Source organism: Lynx canadensis, chromosome A2 (genome assembly GCF_007474595.2).
Source record: "Lynx canadensis isolate LIC74 chromosome A2, mLynCan4.pri.v2, whole genome shotgun sequence".
Lineage (NCBI taxonomy): Eukaryota > Metazoa > Chordata > Mammalia > Carnivora > Felidae > Lynx > Lynx canadensis.
In genome coordinates, this window is record NC_044304.2 from 75,900,584 (window position 1) to 75,913,352 (window position 12,769).

The 12,769-nt window shown below is 42.5% G+C and overlaps 1 protein-coding gene across 11 annotated transcripts in view; it reads left to right on the plus strand.

Annotated features, from left to right (window-relative positions):
• NRCAM (neuronal cell adhesion molecule) overlaps positions 1-12,769 on the plus strand; it is a 258,429-nt gene that overhangs the window by 127,712 nt on the left and 117,948 nt on the right. The window lies entirely within an intron of this gene.

Sequence of the window (12,769 nt, forward strand, 5' to 3'; positions counted from 1 at the left end):
TCAAACACAGAATCTCCTACCTCAGGGCCTTTGCACTTGCCTGGAACCCTCACCTTGCCTGCAAAGCCCTTCTCCAATGGTTCTCACAGTCACATCCTTCAAGTCTTCCCTGACGTCATGCCTTCTCAAGGAGGTTTTTCTCTGACCATCATGTTTAAGATTACAGCCCTCTCTTGGGGCGCCTGGGTGGCACAGTCGGTTAAGCATCCGACTTCAGCCAGGTCACGATCTCGCGGTCCGTGAGTTCGAGCCCTGCGTCAGGCTCTGGGCTGATGGCTCAGAGCCTGGAGCCTGTTTCCGATTCTGTGTCTCCCTCTCTCTCTGCCCCTCCCCCGTTCATGCTCTGTCTCTCTCTGTCCCAAAAATAAATAAACGTTGAAAAAAAAAAAAGATTACAGCCCTCTCCATCTCTGCACTTCCCTGCTTTCACCACACTTCCTCTTTTCCTTCCAACATATTACATTTGTTTACCTATTTATTTTGCTTACTATCTGTCTTCACCCCTAAAATATAAGCTACATGAGAGCAGGAATTTCTGCCTTTTTTAAAAAAAAAATTTTTTTAACGTTTATTTATTTTTGAGACAGAGAGAGACAGAACATGAACGGGAGAGGGTCAGAGAGAAGGAGACACAGAATGTGAAACAGGCTCCAGGCTCTGAGCTGTCAGCACAGAGGCCGACGCAGGGCTTGAACTCACGGACCGCGAGATCATGACCTGAGCCGAAGTCAGCCGCTCAACCGACAGAGCCACCCAGGCACCCCAGAATTTCTGCGTTTTTAAATTCACTGCTCCTTTTGGCACCAACAGCACCTGACTGGCACATACGTACGAGGTGCTCAGTAACTATTTGTCAAGTAAATGAATGAACCATGGAAATTTAGCTGGGGAAAGAGAACTTACTTCCTCTGAAAGTAGTGAACGTCTGGAGATCACACCATTTAAAAAAAAATTTTTTTTAATGTTTATTTATTTCTGAGACAGAGACAGAGTGTGAGTGGGGGAGGGGCAGAAAGAGAATGAGACACAGAATCCGAAGCAGGCTCCAGGCTCTGAGCTGTCACCCCAGAGCCCGACACTGGGTTCGAACTCACAGACCACGAGATCATGACCTGAGCCGAAGTCGGACGCTCAACCGACTGAGCCACCCAGGCGCCCCTGGAGATCACACAATTTTTAAAAAAACCTTAAAATGAAAAAAGTTTGTTGTCCGCACGGCTCATGCCTCCTGACAGGCTTGTTTTCTGGGTGTGCCAGATAGTGGATTGAGAAAGAAAGGCCTTGGATACCTCCAATGTCATGCTTTAATGCAAATGGTGCTGGGAACAGCAATGAGAAATAATGAAAGAAAAAAAAAAAGGGTGGGGGGAGGTAGAAATTGAAAATGGTTTGCTTCCAAAGTAATGATTTTCAAAGCAAAGGAATTGAATAGGAAAGAAATTAACAAAAACTCTGTCTCTGAAAATGCAAACTTCATTTACATTTTGATCTGTGCGATTTTTCAAGCTCAGTGATCCAAGGTCAGAGGGCACTTGTATTAGCATAGACCTTGCTTTGTTAATTCACCTCTGACTAAACCTCTCAATTCCTTTTTATGATGGTGGCATTCCAATGACAATAAAACCAAGCTCTCATAACACCAGAAACATTTATACAGCACTTAGACAATTCCTAAATGAATTGTCCCCAGAGACCTTGAGAGATAGGTCAGGATTATTAACCCCATTTTGTACACAGAGAGGAAGTAATTTGCCTAATGTCACCTGGTAAGCTATTGAATTCATAACTTGATTGCTTTATTTGGAAATAATGGCTCATTTAATACAGGTCATGTTGCATTAAAGATGACCTCTTTTTAAATGGGCAGCTTCATATTTGAACTTAACTTTAGTTAGTGACCTGGAACTAATAGTATTCCAGATTTCCATAAGACCAGCGTTTCAAATTCTCAAGTTGGGAGACTGATCTAGAGAACAGAGAGATCTGAGACTCCCAAAGCCATTTTGGGATTGACCAGAACTGGGCCACTCTGCTCAGATACTACTATGGAGAAATCAACTACGGTAGGCTTAGCATTTAAATCCCGTTTGAGGGGCGCCTGGGTGGCGCAGTCGGTTAAGCGTCCGACTTCAGCCAGGTCACGATCTCGCGGTCTGTGAGTTCGAGCCCCGCGTCAGGCTCTGGGCTGATGGCTCGGAGCCTGGAGCCTGTTTCCGATTCTGTGTCTCCTTCTCTCTCTGCCCCTCCCCCGTTCATGCTCTGTCTCTCTCTGTCCCAAAAATAAATAAACGTTGAAAAAAAATTAAAAAAAAAAAATAAATCCCGTTTGAATTTCTTTGCTTTTTGCCGTTTTTTTTGTGTTTTTTTTTTTTTTTTTTTACGCTCATCACATTCCTTTTGGTTCAAAAAATCAGTACAAGTAAAATTGAAAATCAGTGCTTCCATGGACAACTAAGAAATGGAGATAAAACCTTATTAGGATGTCCCGGGTGCCAGTCAGTAAATATTGTGGGAACCACGGGATGAACACCACTGACGCTACATCAGAGTTGTGTTTGGAACCCATTTTATTCTGATTCAGTTGTGGCTCATTCCTTTTTCCTTCCAGAGCAGTATGATGAGAAGACCTCAGATTTCGTTCAATGACCATGGCAGCTACTTAGGAAGTGTGGAGGGGAAATAAAGAGCCCCACTCACCAGTGGGGGCTACTTGTGAGTTCGTGTCTCCATCAAGAAGAGACTAAAAAGCCAGAGCATCTAAAGAGAATTTTGAATAAGGAATAACTTGCCAACTTTGAAAGCTCATACTGAAAAAAATAAAAAAAGAAGAAGAAATGTCTAGTCTTTATCCAAATGTTTGAAAGTTTTTCAGACGTCTTATCATTTCATCTTTTTAGTGAGACTTGTTTAGCACCAACAGTAAAAATGCAAATGATGCTTCTAATTTTTCAAAAAGAGATTGTCCCCTTCTTTTTATGGTAAATGTATTCATTCTTTTTTTACTCTGGCTAAATCTGACTTATTGCATTTTTATCCCTTTCTCTGCAATCTGACATATTATTTGTGGCCTCTGCTAGGAATATGAACTACAGTTTTGAAACAAATGCAGTTTCACTGGGCATTTAAAAAAACACCGTTTTAAAAATCAGAAAGATGCTGCATGGGAAATCTAGGAACGCGTTTGTACCCAAGTATATTAAATTTGTTTAGGCCAAAGTGTAAATTGATAGAACAATAATAGGTTTTAAACCGAGTCAGATTAAACTTTAAAATGAAGATCTTTGTAAGGCTAAATCTCAAAAAGCGATGGTGTTGGAGGCCTCTGCAAATAGACCGTGGTTCCCAGGCCCTATAAAACCGAGGGGGCTTTGGTTGTTATGATAAAACGTACCCGAAACTGTCTTGAGAGCCTTCTTGCTAGCTACATTACATTCTTAAGGTAATTTAAGCAGAACCACGAATTGACAGATCTGAATTGTATAAATGACAATTTGGTGAAAAGGTGAATTGTGTAGATTATATGGGTCAAGTCTATACAACTTTTCTGAACTTTGAGAGATAGTCTAGAAAGTACTTTGTTGTTCTGAGGTCAGATGAACTCACTGTACAGTTAAAAGCGTGATGTTTCCTACTCCCTGTTTTTATCCGGAATTTGAAATGCAGAAATGTCTGTCACCTACTTCTTGAATGTTTAATCTGCGTAAATTAAAATAGCCTGTGGCTAATTTGATTATATGTAAAAGGTGCCCTTGTTATTACTTTATGTATCTGCCCTTAGCACGCACAGTATTGTGCAGATCTGAGTTTTGTTCCCCATTCAACAGAATATATTAGCATCAATAACCATATTTTAAAGGAAGAAATGAGATGTATTTGATTCTTTGTTCAAGTTCTTAAATATTAATCGAATTTGTACAGCATTTGGTTAAATGTCCTGTTGTCACCTTATAGGTTAATGAAAGATGCCTACGCAATCATATTTTGCAAAGTCTAATATACTTCATCTCTTTGATCGAATTGTTTAACTCCCCCCCCCCAAAGTATCCACTTTAAATAGTGTTGATCAAGTGTGGGCAACTTAATTTACTAACCTTGCAAATTCTGGTGACTGTTTTAATCATATTCAACTTCATTAGTAGGTTTTATAATAGAACCTTAAGAGACTATGTTTTGATTAGCACTAAAAAATTAAAACTTGCCATGCTGTTTAGAATTCCTTATCTGATCATGATAATTCTTTGAAATGTTAAATACTGTCTTTCATCTGAGAGCTTCAAAGAGTTTCACCTATTTTCATAACTGTATAGGACTTTACTTATAGTCCTTTGCCCTCATTTTCTGTTGGTCGTTTTTAAATTGTGAGAGCAGCCAAGGAAGTATAATTTTTGATCAGATCATTCCTCTCCCACCCCCAGCCTCGTTACAGTACATCGATGGCTCCCCATTGCCCTTAAGACAGAAACGGAAAGATCCACGGGGCTCTGCGTGGCCCCTGGGCCTCCGCCTGCTTTTCTAGCCTCGATGTGGCCACTCTCCACTTCCTTCCGCTCTTCCCTGGTGCCACACTGTCCCTGCCCAACCCCGTCCGTCAGATCTCAACTCAGACATCAGTCCCTTCACAAAGACCTTGACTGAGCCAGTTCCCATCACCACACAACACACTCTAGGAGTCCACACATCTCTGCTTTGATGACTTTCCAAGGTGGGTATTTTAGATTTATATATGTCTCCTGTGGTCAGCTAGAAGCTTCATGAGGCCAAAGAAGGGTCTGGTTTGCTGATGTTTTCATTGCTGTTTTTTCACCGTTGTATTTCTGGTGCCCAAGCATAGAGCTTGGCAAGCGACAGACATTTAATAAATACTTGCCGAGTGTATGAGGGGATGAATAAATGAATGCTGTCTGAGGACAGGACTCGTTTCTATTCTGTTCACTGCTAGGTCTTATTGCCTAGAACAGTGCCTGCCTAGGCCACAATAATTCTCCTTAAATATCGGTTGAATACATTCATGGTTTCCTAACTTCTCAAGGAGATAGAAAGTACGGTAGAGTATAGGGTTAGGTTCATTTTTTTTCCTGCAAATACCCTATCATATTCATTAACTTACTGAGTTGGAAGGAAGCCTATACCCATGATTATTGTTTATTGTGGCAAAGCATATATAACATAAAACTTACTATTTTAACCATTTTGAATCATACAATGGTATTAGGTGCCTTCGAGTCATCATGTGATCATCACTCACCCATCTCCAGGACTTTTTCATCATTCCTGACTGAAACTATTCATAAAACAATAACTCCCCACGTAGCCATGTGGTTTTACAAAGTATTATTTGTTTGCCTTAGAATCTTTTCTTCCAGCGCATTACGTAGAAGTTCGAGGCGCAAAATAGGTGAACATAACTGCTTTTGCTTCTTGAATAGGGTTGGATTCCTCCCCTTCCTCTGTTTCATTCTGTATCGTGTTGGTGGTAACATTATCTGGAGACTGTTCTGGGACAGGGATGCCCAAGGGAGGTGAGTGTGCTACCTGGGGCCACAGACGTCCATCTGCACAGCCGTGGATGAGGTCTCATTTCCCCCAGTTCAAACCCGGAGGGTATCTTTGTTTTCTCCTTCTCTGTTTCACTACCTCCTCTGCAGACACACACACACACACACACACACACACACACACACACACGTATACATTCACAGTCACTGTCCTGAGACCGTGAGCTGCTTAAAGATTGGGATCATGGCGAACTTGTCTAGATTCCTAAAGCTCTGTAATGCTTGTTGACAGCATGTTTTCCACCCCGTGGATAAAAAACTTCCCCAGTTTGACTTTCCTCTAGGAAGGAAGTCTGACAGCCTCACAACGTGGTGCATTTCATGGTTTAACCATCAGAGACCTTCTTCACCACGTTGCTGAGAGTGTGGCCCAAGACCACGTGCATCAGAAACCCCGGGCTGTCTATTAGAAAAGTGGATTTCCAGGCCCCGCCTACACTTACTGAACCAGATGCTCTCAAAAACTATTTTCAACCTTCCCCGTGTTGTGGGTAGTGTGTTATTTTATGTGCCATCAAGTAAATGCTCTGTATTTGTTTGGTTTGTATTTAGTGAAGTTTTTTCAACTATCTGCTCCGTAAAATTTTCAGGACCTTCATTTATTCAATGACAGTTTAATTAGCCTCCTTTAAGCTTTTTCTTTCTGGAGCAAAATAAGCACTGTTACTTTAATTGTCTCTAGTAGAACTTATTTTAAAACTAAATCTTTTCCCCTTAGATTATACGCACGGGAAAAGGACCAATGAGGGATAGATTTAATCTAAGGTTTCTGGGGTGCCTGGGTGGCTCAGTTGGTTAAACATTCCACTCTCTTTTCTTTTCTTTTTTTTTAATGTTTATTTATTTTTGAGAGAGAGAGAGAGAGAGAGAGAGAAAGAGAGACAGAGTGTGAGCAGAGGAGGGGCAGAGAGAGAGGGAGACTCAAAATCTGAAGCAGAGCACAACACAGGGCTCAAACCCATGAACTGTGAGATCATGACCTGAGTTGAAGTCGGATGCTTAACCGACTGAGCCACCCAAGCGCCCCATCATGCCACTCTTGATTTCGGGTCAGGTCATGATCTCACGGCTCATGGGTTCAAGCCCCACGTCAGACTCTGTACCGAGAGTGCAGAGCCTGATTGGAATCCTCTCTCTCTACCTCTCTCTCTGGCTCTCCTCTGCTCATACTCTCTCTCTCTGTCTCAAAAAATAAACAAATAAACTTAAACAAAACTTTAAGGTTTCTGTTATATTCACAACACACTGACTCGATTAGATAGGGCAAAACTAACTGTTGTAACAAACCCCCACATTGTAGAAACTTCACTGGGTTAGAATTCCTTTCCCATTCTGGGACCAGTACAGTGCTGGTAATGTAAGACCATTTGTGTGGATAGAAGGGTCTCTACTTGTCCCTCTTCAGGGAGCTGTGTTGACACAGGCCATGCCATGTGACTTCCAAAGTCACACTGGGCGTTGACATCCAGCCAGCAGTAGAGAGATGATTTATGGGAAAGACACTTGCTTCTTAAACATGTGGGCGAGGAATTGATACATATTAGCTCCCTTACATCTTACTGTCTCTCCTAGAGACAAGGGGAGCTGGAAAGGTAGAGCCTGGACAGGGACCTCTTCCCTGTGGCCACTCTGCATGGCAAAGAGGGGCATGGCTCTTTGGTAGAAGGCTAGCCGTTACTGCACACTGGAATTCGAGGTTTCTATTTATAGTAGTTGCTCCTGTTAAACCATCAAATGTGCCATGCATGTAGGATAAAATACTGCAACAGTGTACGTGACAGCATGATTGCCAGTGCCCTGACCGACAGCAAGATGGCATATATCCAGCATGCCAGACATGAATGTAATTTGCTCACTCGCAGATGTTCGCGCCGGTCTACAAGGTAGCGAATGGTGTTGTTACTTGAAACAATGTTAAGCTTCTGGGGTGGGGGGGCGGTCAGTCTTCCATCTGTATAATGTGATTGATCAAGGGATGAGTGGTTTCACTTCTCTGAAAGGTAGAGCATGACACACGGGTTTACCTCCAAGTTCCTGATCACAGTGGATCCCTGCCCTGCCCCCACCTTGACGTTTAAGAGATCACAGAGGCGGCCCCAAGTTCCAACAGGTTTACTAGTCTTGCAAGAGTAAACTGCACTTGATGCTAAACTTGGGTCTGGAAGGTAGGACCCTGTATCCTTGGAACCCCAGCCACCGAGGCTGCTCTCTGGTGCCATCTGGTTGAACCCGCTTCATTCCAGGTCATACTCTCTGCTTTTTGGAATGTATTTTGTTTCAGAGGCTGCTGAAGTGCAGAGAACTGGGTTTCAAGATGATTTGGGCTTTTCGCCCCTGCGAAACTGAATTAGGCTGCTGGATGGCAGGCATACCCAGGGAAACCAAAGATAAATGCCAGTTTTAATAGGGTTGTTTGTTTATCCTTTTCTCTCCAGTTAATAAGTATGAATGGACCCCAAATTCAGTCCAAGGATCATGTCAAAGGCAGGAAGTTGAGAGAAAAAGAAGAGCTGGTGGGGGGAGTTAGTCCATGATTTTGATACTACTGAAGTTTTGTGAAGACCAAATATTAAAAATAAGTTTGTGAATCATCATCATTTCATAATGGTAAAAGCGCAAAACACTTTTGCATGCTCCATAAACACGTAACAGTGCAGGTGGATAAATACGTTGGTACATGTAAGGTTTTCAAATTGAATGTTCTAAAAAGTATTGCTCTGCCATATTGATTTCTTAAGAGTGTAAACAGGAAATAAAATCATCACAGTGGAAAACAGAATTGGCTTGAGGGTCAGATGCCTGGCATTTTAATGCAATCTGCCTTTTGCTGTATCATCCATTAAAGCCAGTTGTTAGAAATCTACCTTGCAGAAACCAAAGAGTAACATTAGCATTTTTAATGCCCTCACAGTTATGCCAGAGTCTAAACCAAATGAGATTTTGACTGTTTTTGCTTGCTGTTACTTTTTACCCCGTAGCATTTGCAATAACAGGTTTTCAGCTGCGTGTGCAATGTTACAGGTTCTCATTTTAAACCAAGCCAAACAAAAACAAAAACAAAATTCCTGCAAAACATCCATGCCGATCAATAGTTCTATTTCCTTTGGAGCCATCAGGAAATGCATTATTTTTCCATGAGTGGCCAAGGCAAATGTGCACTTTCTTGAATTATTGAATGTTTTAATGTTATACTTATGCACCATTGAATTCCTTTTATTGTAATTGATTTACTGTGTGTACCGTGTCCTTTGGGTTTCTGTATTTTTTACCTAGATATTATTTATCTTTTCTGAAGGCCACTTTTAAATTACATCAGATCTCATCTTGACCTTTTGACTTACGACTGGTTTTATTTAATAGGATAAGTTGATTGTATTTTGGTTAAAGGAAATTGAGTTGTTACTTTGTTATTGGAAAAATAATCCTTTAGCAATGATGTATTACCCCATTCTGTCAACCTAGATGTGTTTCAGAGTGATGAAAGCCCATTGATGCAGTTGTCAAAGCAAGAGTAATGAATGTACCAAAAATTCATTCCCTAGAAATGTTTGGCATAATTGCTGACATGGTAATACAATTAATACGTAGTCTTTTGGTGGTCTTTGCAGAGGCTCGGGGGTTTCAGTCGTCACAAGGAGGTTAAAAACGAGGCCACGTGCTATCAATACACATATATATCAATACACATAAGCAAAGACGAAATAGTTTTCCCCACACAACGTCTGTGGGAAACCACACCCACAGACGTGTGTGTTCTTTTCAGGACACTTTGCCCTGAATTGAATTATACTAAAAGCAATTCAAGTTTATCAAAAGCACCCCATTCCTTGGACTTCTCTTTAAAATCTGTGTTCAAAAATGTCTTCTTCTACACCATACCCAGTGGTATTTTCAGACCTGCCCCTTTTGTGAAACATTGCTAATAAAGGGCATTCTTGGCAGGGGGTCATTGGAATGATAGTGCAGTAGATGTCGCTGCCCGTCGGAGACTGCGGGCCACGGGAGACGCTGGCACCATCTGTGGTGTGGGGGCTTCCTGCTGACTCTATGTAAATGGAGTCCCCCCATTTACATGCCCCCCATTTACATGCCATTTACATGAGACCTTCCTGCAGGTCTCAACCCTGTGGCCCTCCCTTCTGCCTCCCAACCCTATGATTCTTGGCTCCCTCAGTGTTTCCCATCAACCTGACGGCCCTTTCCAACAGCTTCTTCTGCTGCTTTCCTCCCCATAAATCTCAGGAGCACCCCGTCTCCAGGTTCATCCTGGCCTCTCTCAAAAGCTATGCGGGGAGGTAAAAGAAGTACAAGTTTTGGATTGACTCAGAAGTGGATGTATTACTTGGGAGTCATGGGAGTAGGGTCATTTACTCACCCTCTCTGTGCTTCAGTTCGTGCTTCTGTGTCAAGGTGATGATGACACTTACAGGACTGGTGCGTCACCTGCAGTCTATACACAGGGCCTGGGACACAGTAGTAGCCCATAAAATGTGAGGTCTCTTTCTCTTCCAGGTAAAATTTGGGCAAGATTAATTCTATTGACATGTGTCTTTCATAGGTCCACTTTCCAGTAGTTAGCTGTAGCCTGAAGTCATCTGTGATAGAGATTTTCAGCAGTAGCTCCACAGCAACGTGTGTAGATGCTTCAAACGCAAGGAGTGGTACCAAGTAGTTGGGGTGACGATTCCCCTAAGAGACTTGGTTCGGTGAACTAAAGCACCCTTTGAGTTTTTGTTGACTTTGCCATACGCAAAAATTCGTGTTAGAAGAGACTTGAAGAAGGAAGGAAGGAGCTACCCTTCTGAGTTGCAAATTCGCCTTACCCTGATTGTTTGGGGGTGAAAGATGGTGATACGTTTTGGCCAGCAACCCAGGAATGCGTACATTTGTGGTTCCCAAAGGAGATACTTGCAGGGGAGACATTGACAAAACAAGACAAATAATGACGTATATTGGTTGAGGCTTTGGTCTTGAGTCCCAGGGCAGAACTCCATTACACTGGTCTAGAAGAGGTGACAGACTCCTTTCCCCTGAGTGAAGTTGGCTTGAAATGACCTGGAAGCAAAGTACTCCCTTAGGTCTGATTCCCTAAGGCCCAAACCAAGGTCAGGCATTAACCCAAGGTCCACATCCCTCAGTGGGAGGGGTTTCCCTCATGTCCACTATGGTGCTGGGCAGAGCCAGAAGCGGAGCCAGACTGCCCTGGGGGAGAGAAATGGTGGAAAGATGGAGAGACAGCGAGGTGAAGGGGGAGGAAGGAGACAGATCTACATGCTAACCTGATCAAGTTTCACCCGTAAAGGTGCACTTACTTATGTGTTATACTTTTATCCTCGTTTATATTATTTTATATTCTTACATCCTCACATATCCTCGTATATATATTCTTTTATCCTCTTTTATCCAGTGCATTGACAGAATATATTACATGTTCCATATGTTTGTTGGATTGACTTGTTACTGTAGACATAACTTCAGATTCTTGCAAACTCCTTCTTACACACCTCAAAAGAGGTTTTTAAATGCGGGAGCTAGGGGCACCTGGGTGGCTAAGTCAGTAGAGCATCCCACTCTTGATCTCAGCTCGGGTCTTGATCTTAGGGTCGTGAGTTCGAGCCCCATGTTGGGCTCTGTGCTGGGCGTACAGCCTACTTAAAAAAGAAAAAGGTGGGAACTAAATAGAAGTGAAGAAATCCTTGATTACTCTAAAATTATTTTGTTTTGTTTTGTTTTGTTTTTTTCTTTCCTAAATTTGGTTTTAATTCCAGGGAGGAATCATTTACCTCAACAACATTTAAAAAAGAATTTTTTTAATGTTTATTTATTTTGGGGAGAGAGAGAGAGAGAGAGAGAGAGAGAGAGAGAGAGAGAGAGAGAGGCGGAGTGCAAGTGGGGGAGGGGCAGAGAGAGAAGGAGACACAGAATCCGAAGCAGGCTCCAGGCTCTGAGCTGTCAGCACAGAGCCCGACACAGGACTCAAATCCACAAACTGTGAGATCATGACCTGAGCCAAAGTCAGACGCTTAACCGACAGAGCCACCCAAGTGCCCCTCAACAACATTTTTTTTTGTCCTAATAAAATGTCATTGCATCAGATCCAATGAAAATCTATGAAGAGTGGTTTTACATGTCATTGAGGTAAAGGTCTTTGCAATTTTACACAGAAAATGTTGTATGGCGCACACGTAAACAGGAGCGTCTGAGATGATTGCACATGTTTTTATCTTATTAATGGAATCTCTTTGCACTTCACAAGTTGCCTTCATATTTCATTGCAGTCGGGAGTTCCTGAATTGACACTTGTTTCTCCTCTCTGAAAGGTTTTTTCAGAGGTCTGATAGTATGACTTCTGTTTCCAAAAATCCAAAGTCCAAAAAGCCACACATCCTCCCTTAGAAAGCCCTGGGTGTCACTGAATTGGTTGTCTAAGAAAATGAGCCCTAATGGACTCAGCTGCGATTGTCTTCCCTGTCCGTGCTGTCCTTTTCTGGCTAGTTCTCAGCTGGAGTATCTGCAAAGGGAGCATTCAGGCTGAGGAGCACGGGGAGTTTGGAGCTGGTCGAGCTCTGGAGCTGTCCATAGCTGAGTCTTTGTCACAGCCCCGATAGGGATCCTCCCCCTTGGCTGCCCCCACCATCCCTTTATGACCTTCATTGAGAACTTGGGGGGCCTTCCAAACAAAGTCAAACGAATTCCTACACTCCTACGTGAAAAAAAATTTTTTTGAAGTTTATTTGTTTATTTTGAGAGAGAGAGAGAGAGAAAGCCAAAGTGGGGGAGTCATAGAAAGAGAAGGAGAGAGAGAGAGAGAGAGAGAGAGAGAGAGAGAGAGAATCCCAAGCAGGCTCCACACTGTCAGTGCAGAGCCCAATGCAGGGTTTGAAATCCTGAAACGTGAGATCATGACCTGAGCCGAGATCAAGGGTTGGCCACTTAATCGACTGAGCCACCAAGGCACCACCCCTAAATGAAAAATTTTAAGAATAGCAACAATAATAAGGGAGCCTGTAGCAAGGAAGTATTTTAGCCTCACTGTATAAGTGCATACAAAACAAAACAAAACAAAACAAAATTTTCCATTTTCTGAACTGGAAAGAGGGAACAAGCATGTCGCTTTCGGCTGGGTTGCATTAAGGGGATGGCCACCAGAATTATTTTTAGTTACCTCTCTGCTGTCACTTTTGATTGAAACCAGCAGAGATGTGTTTTGGCAA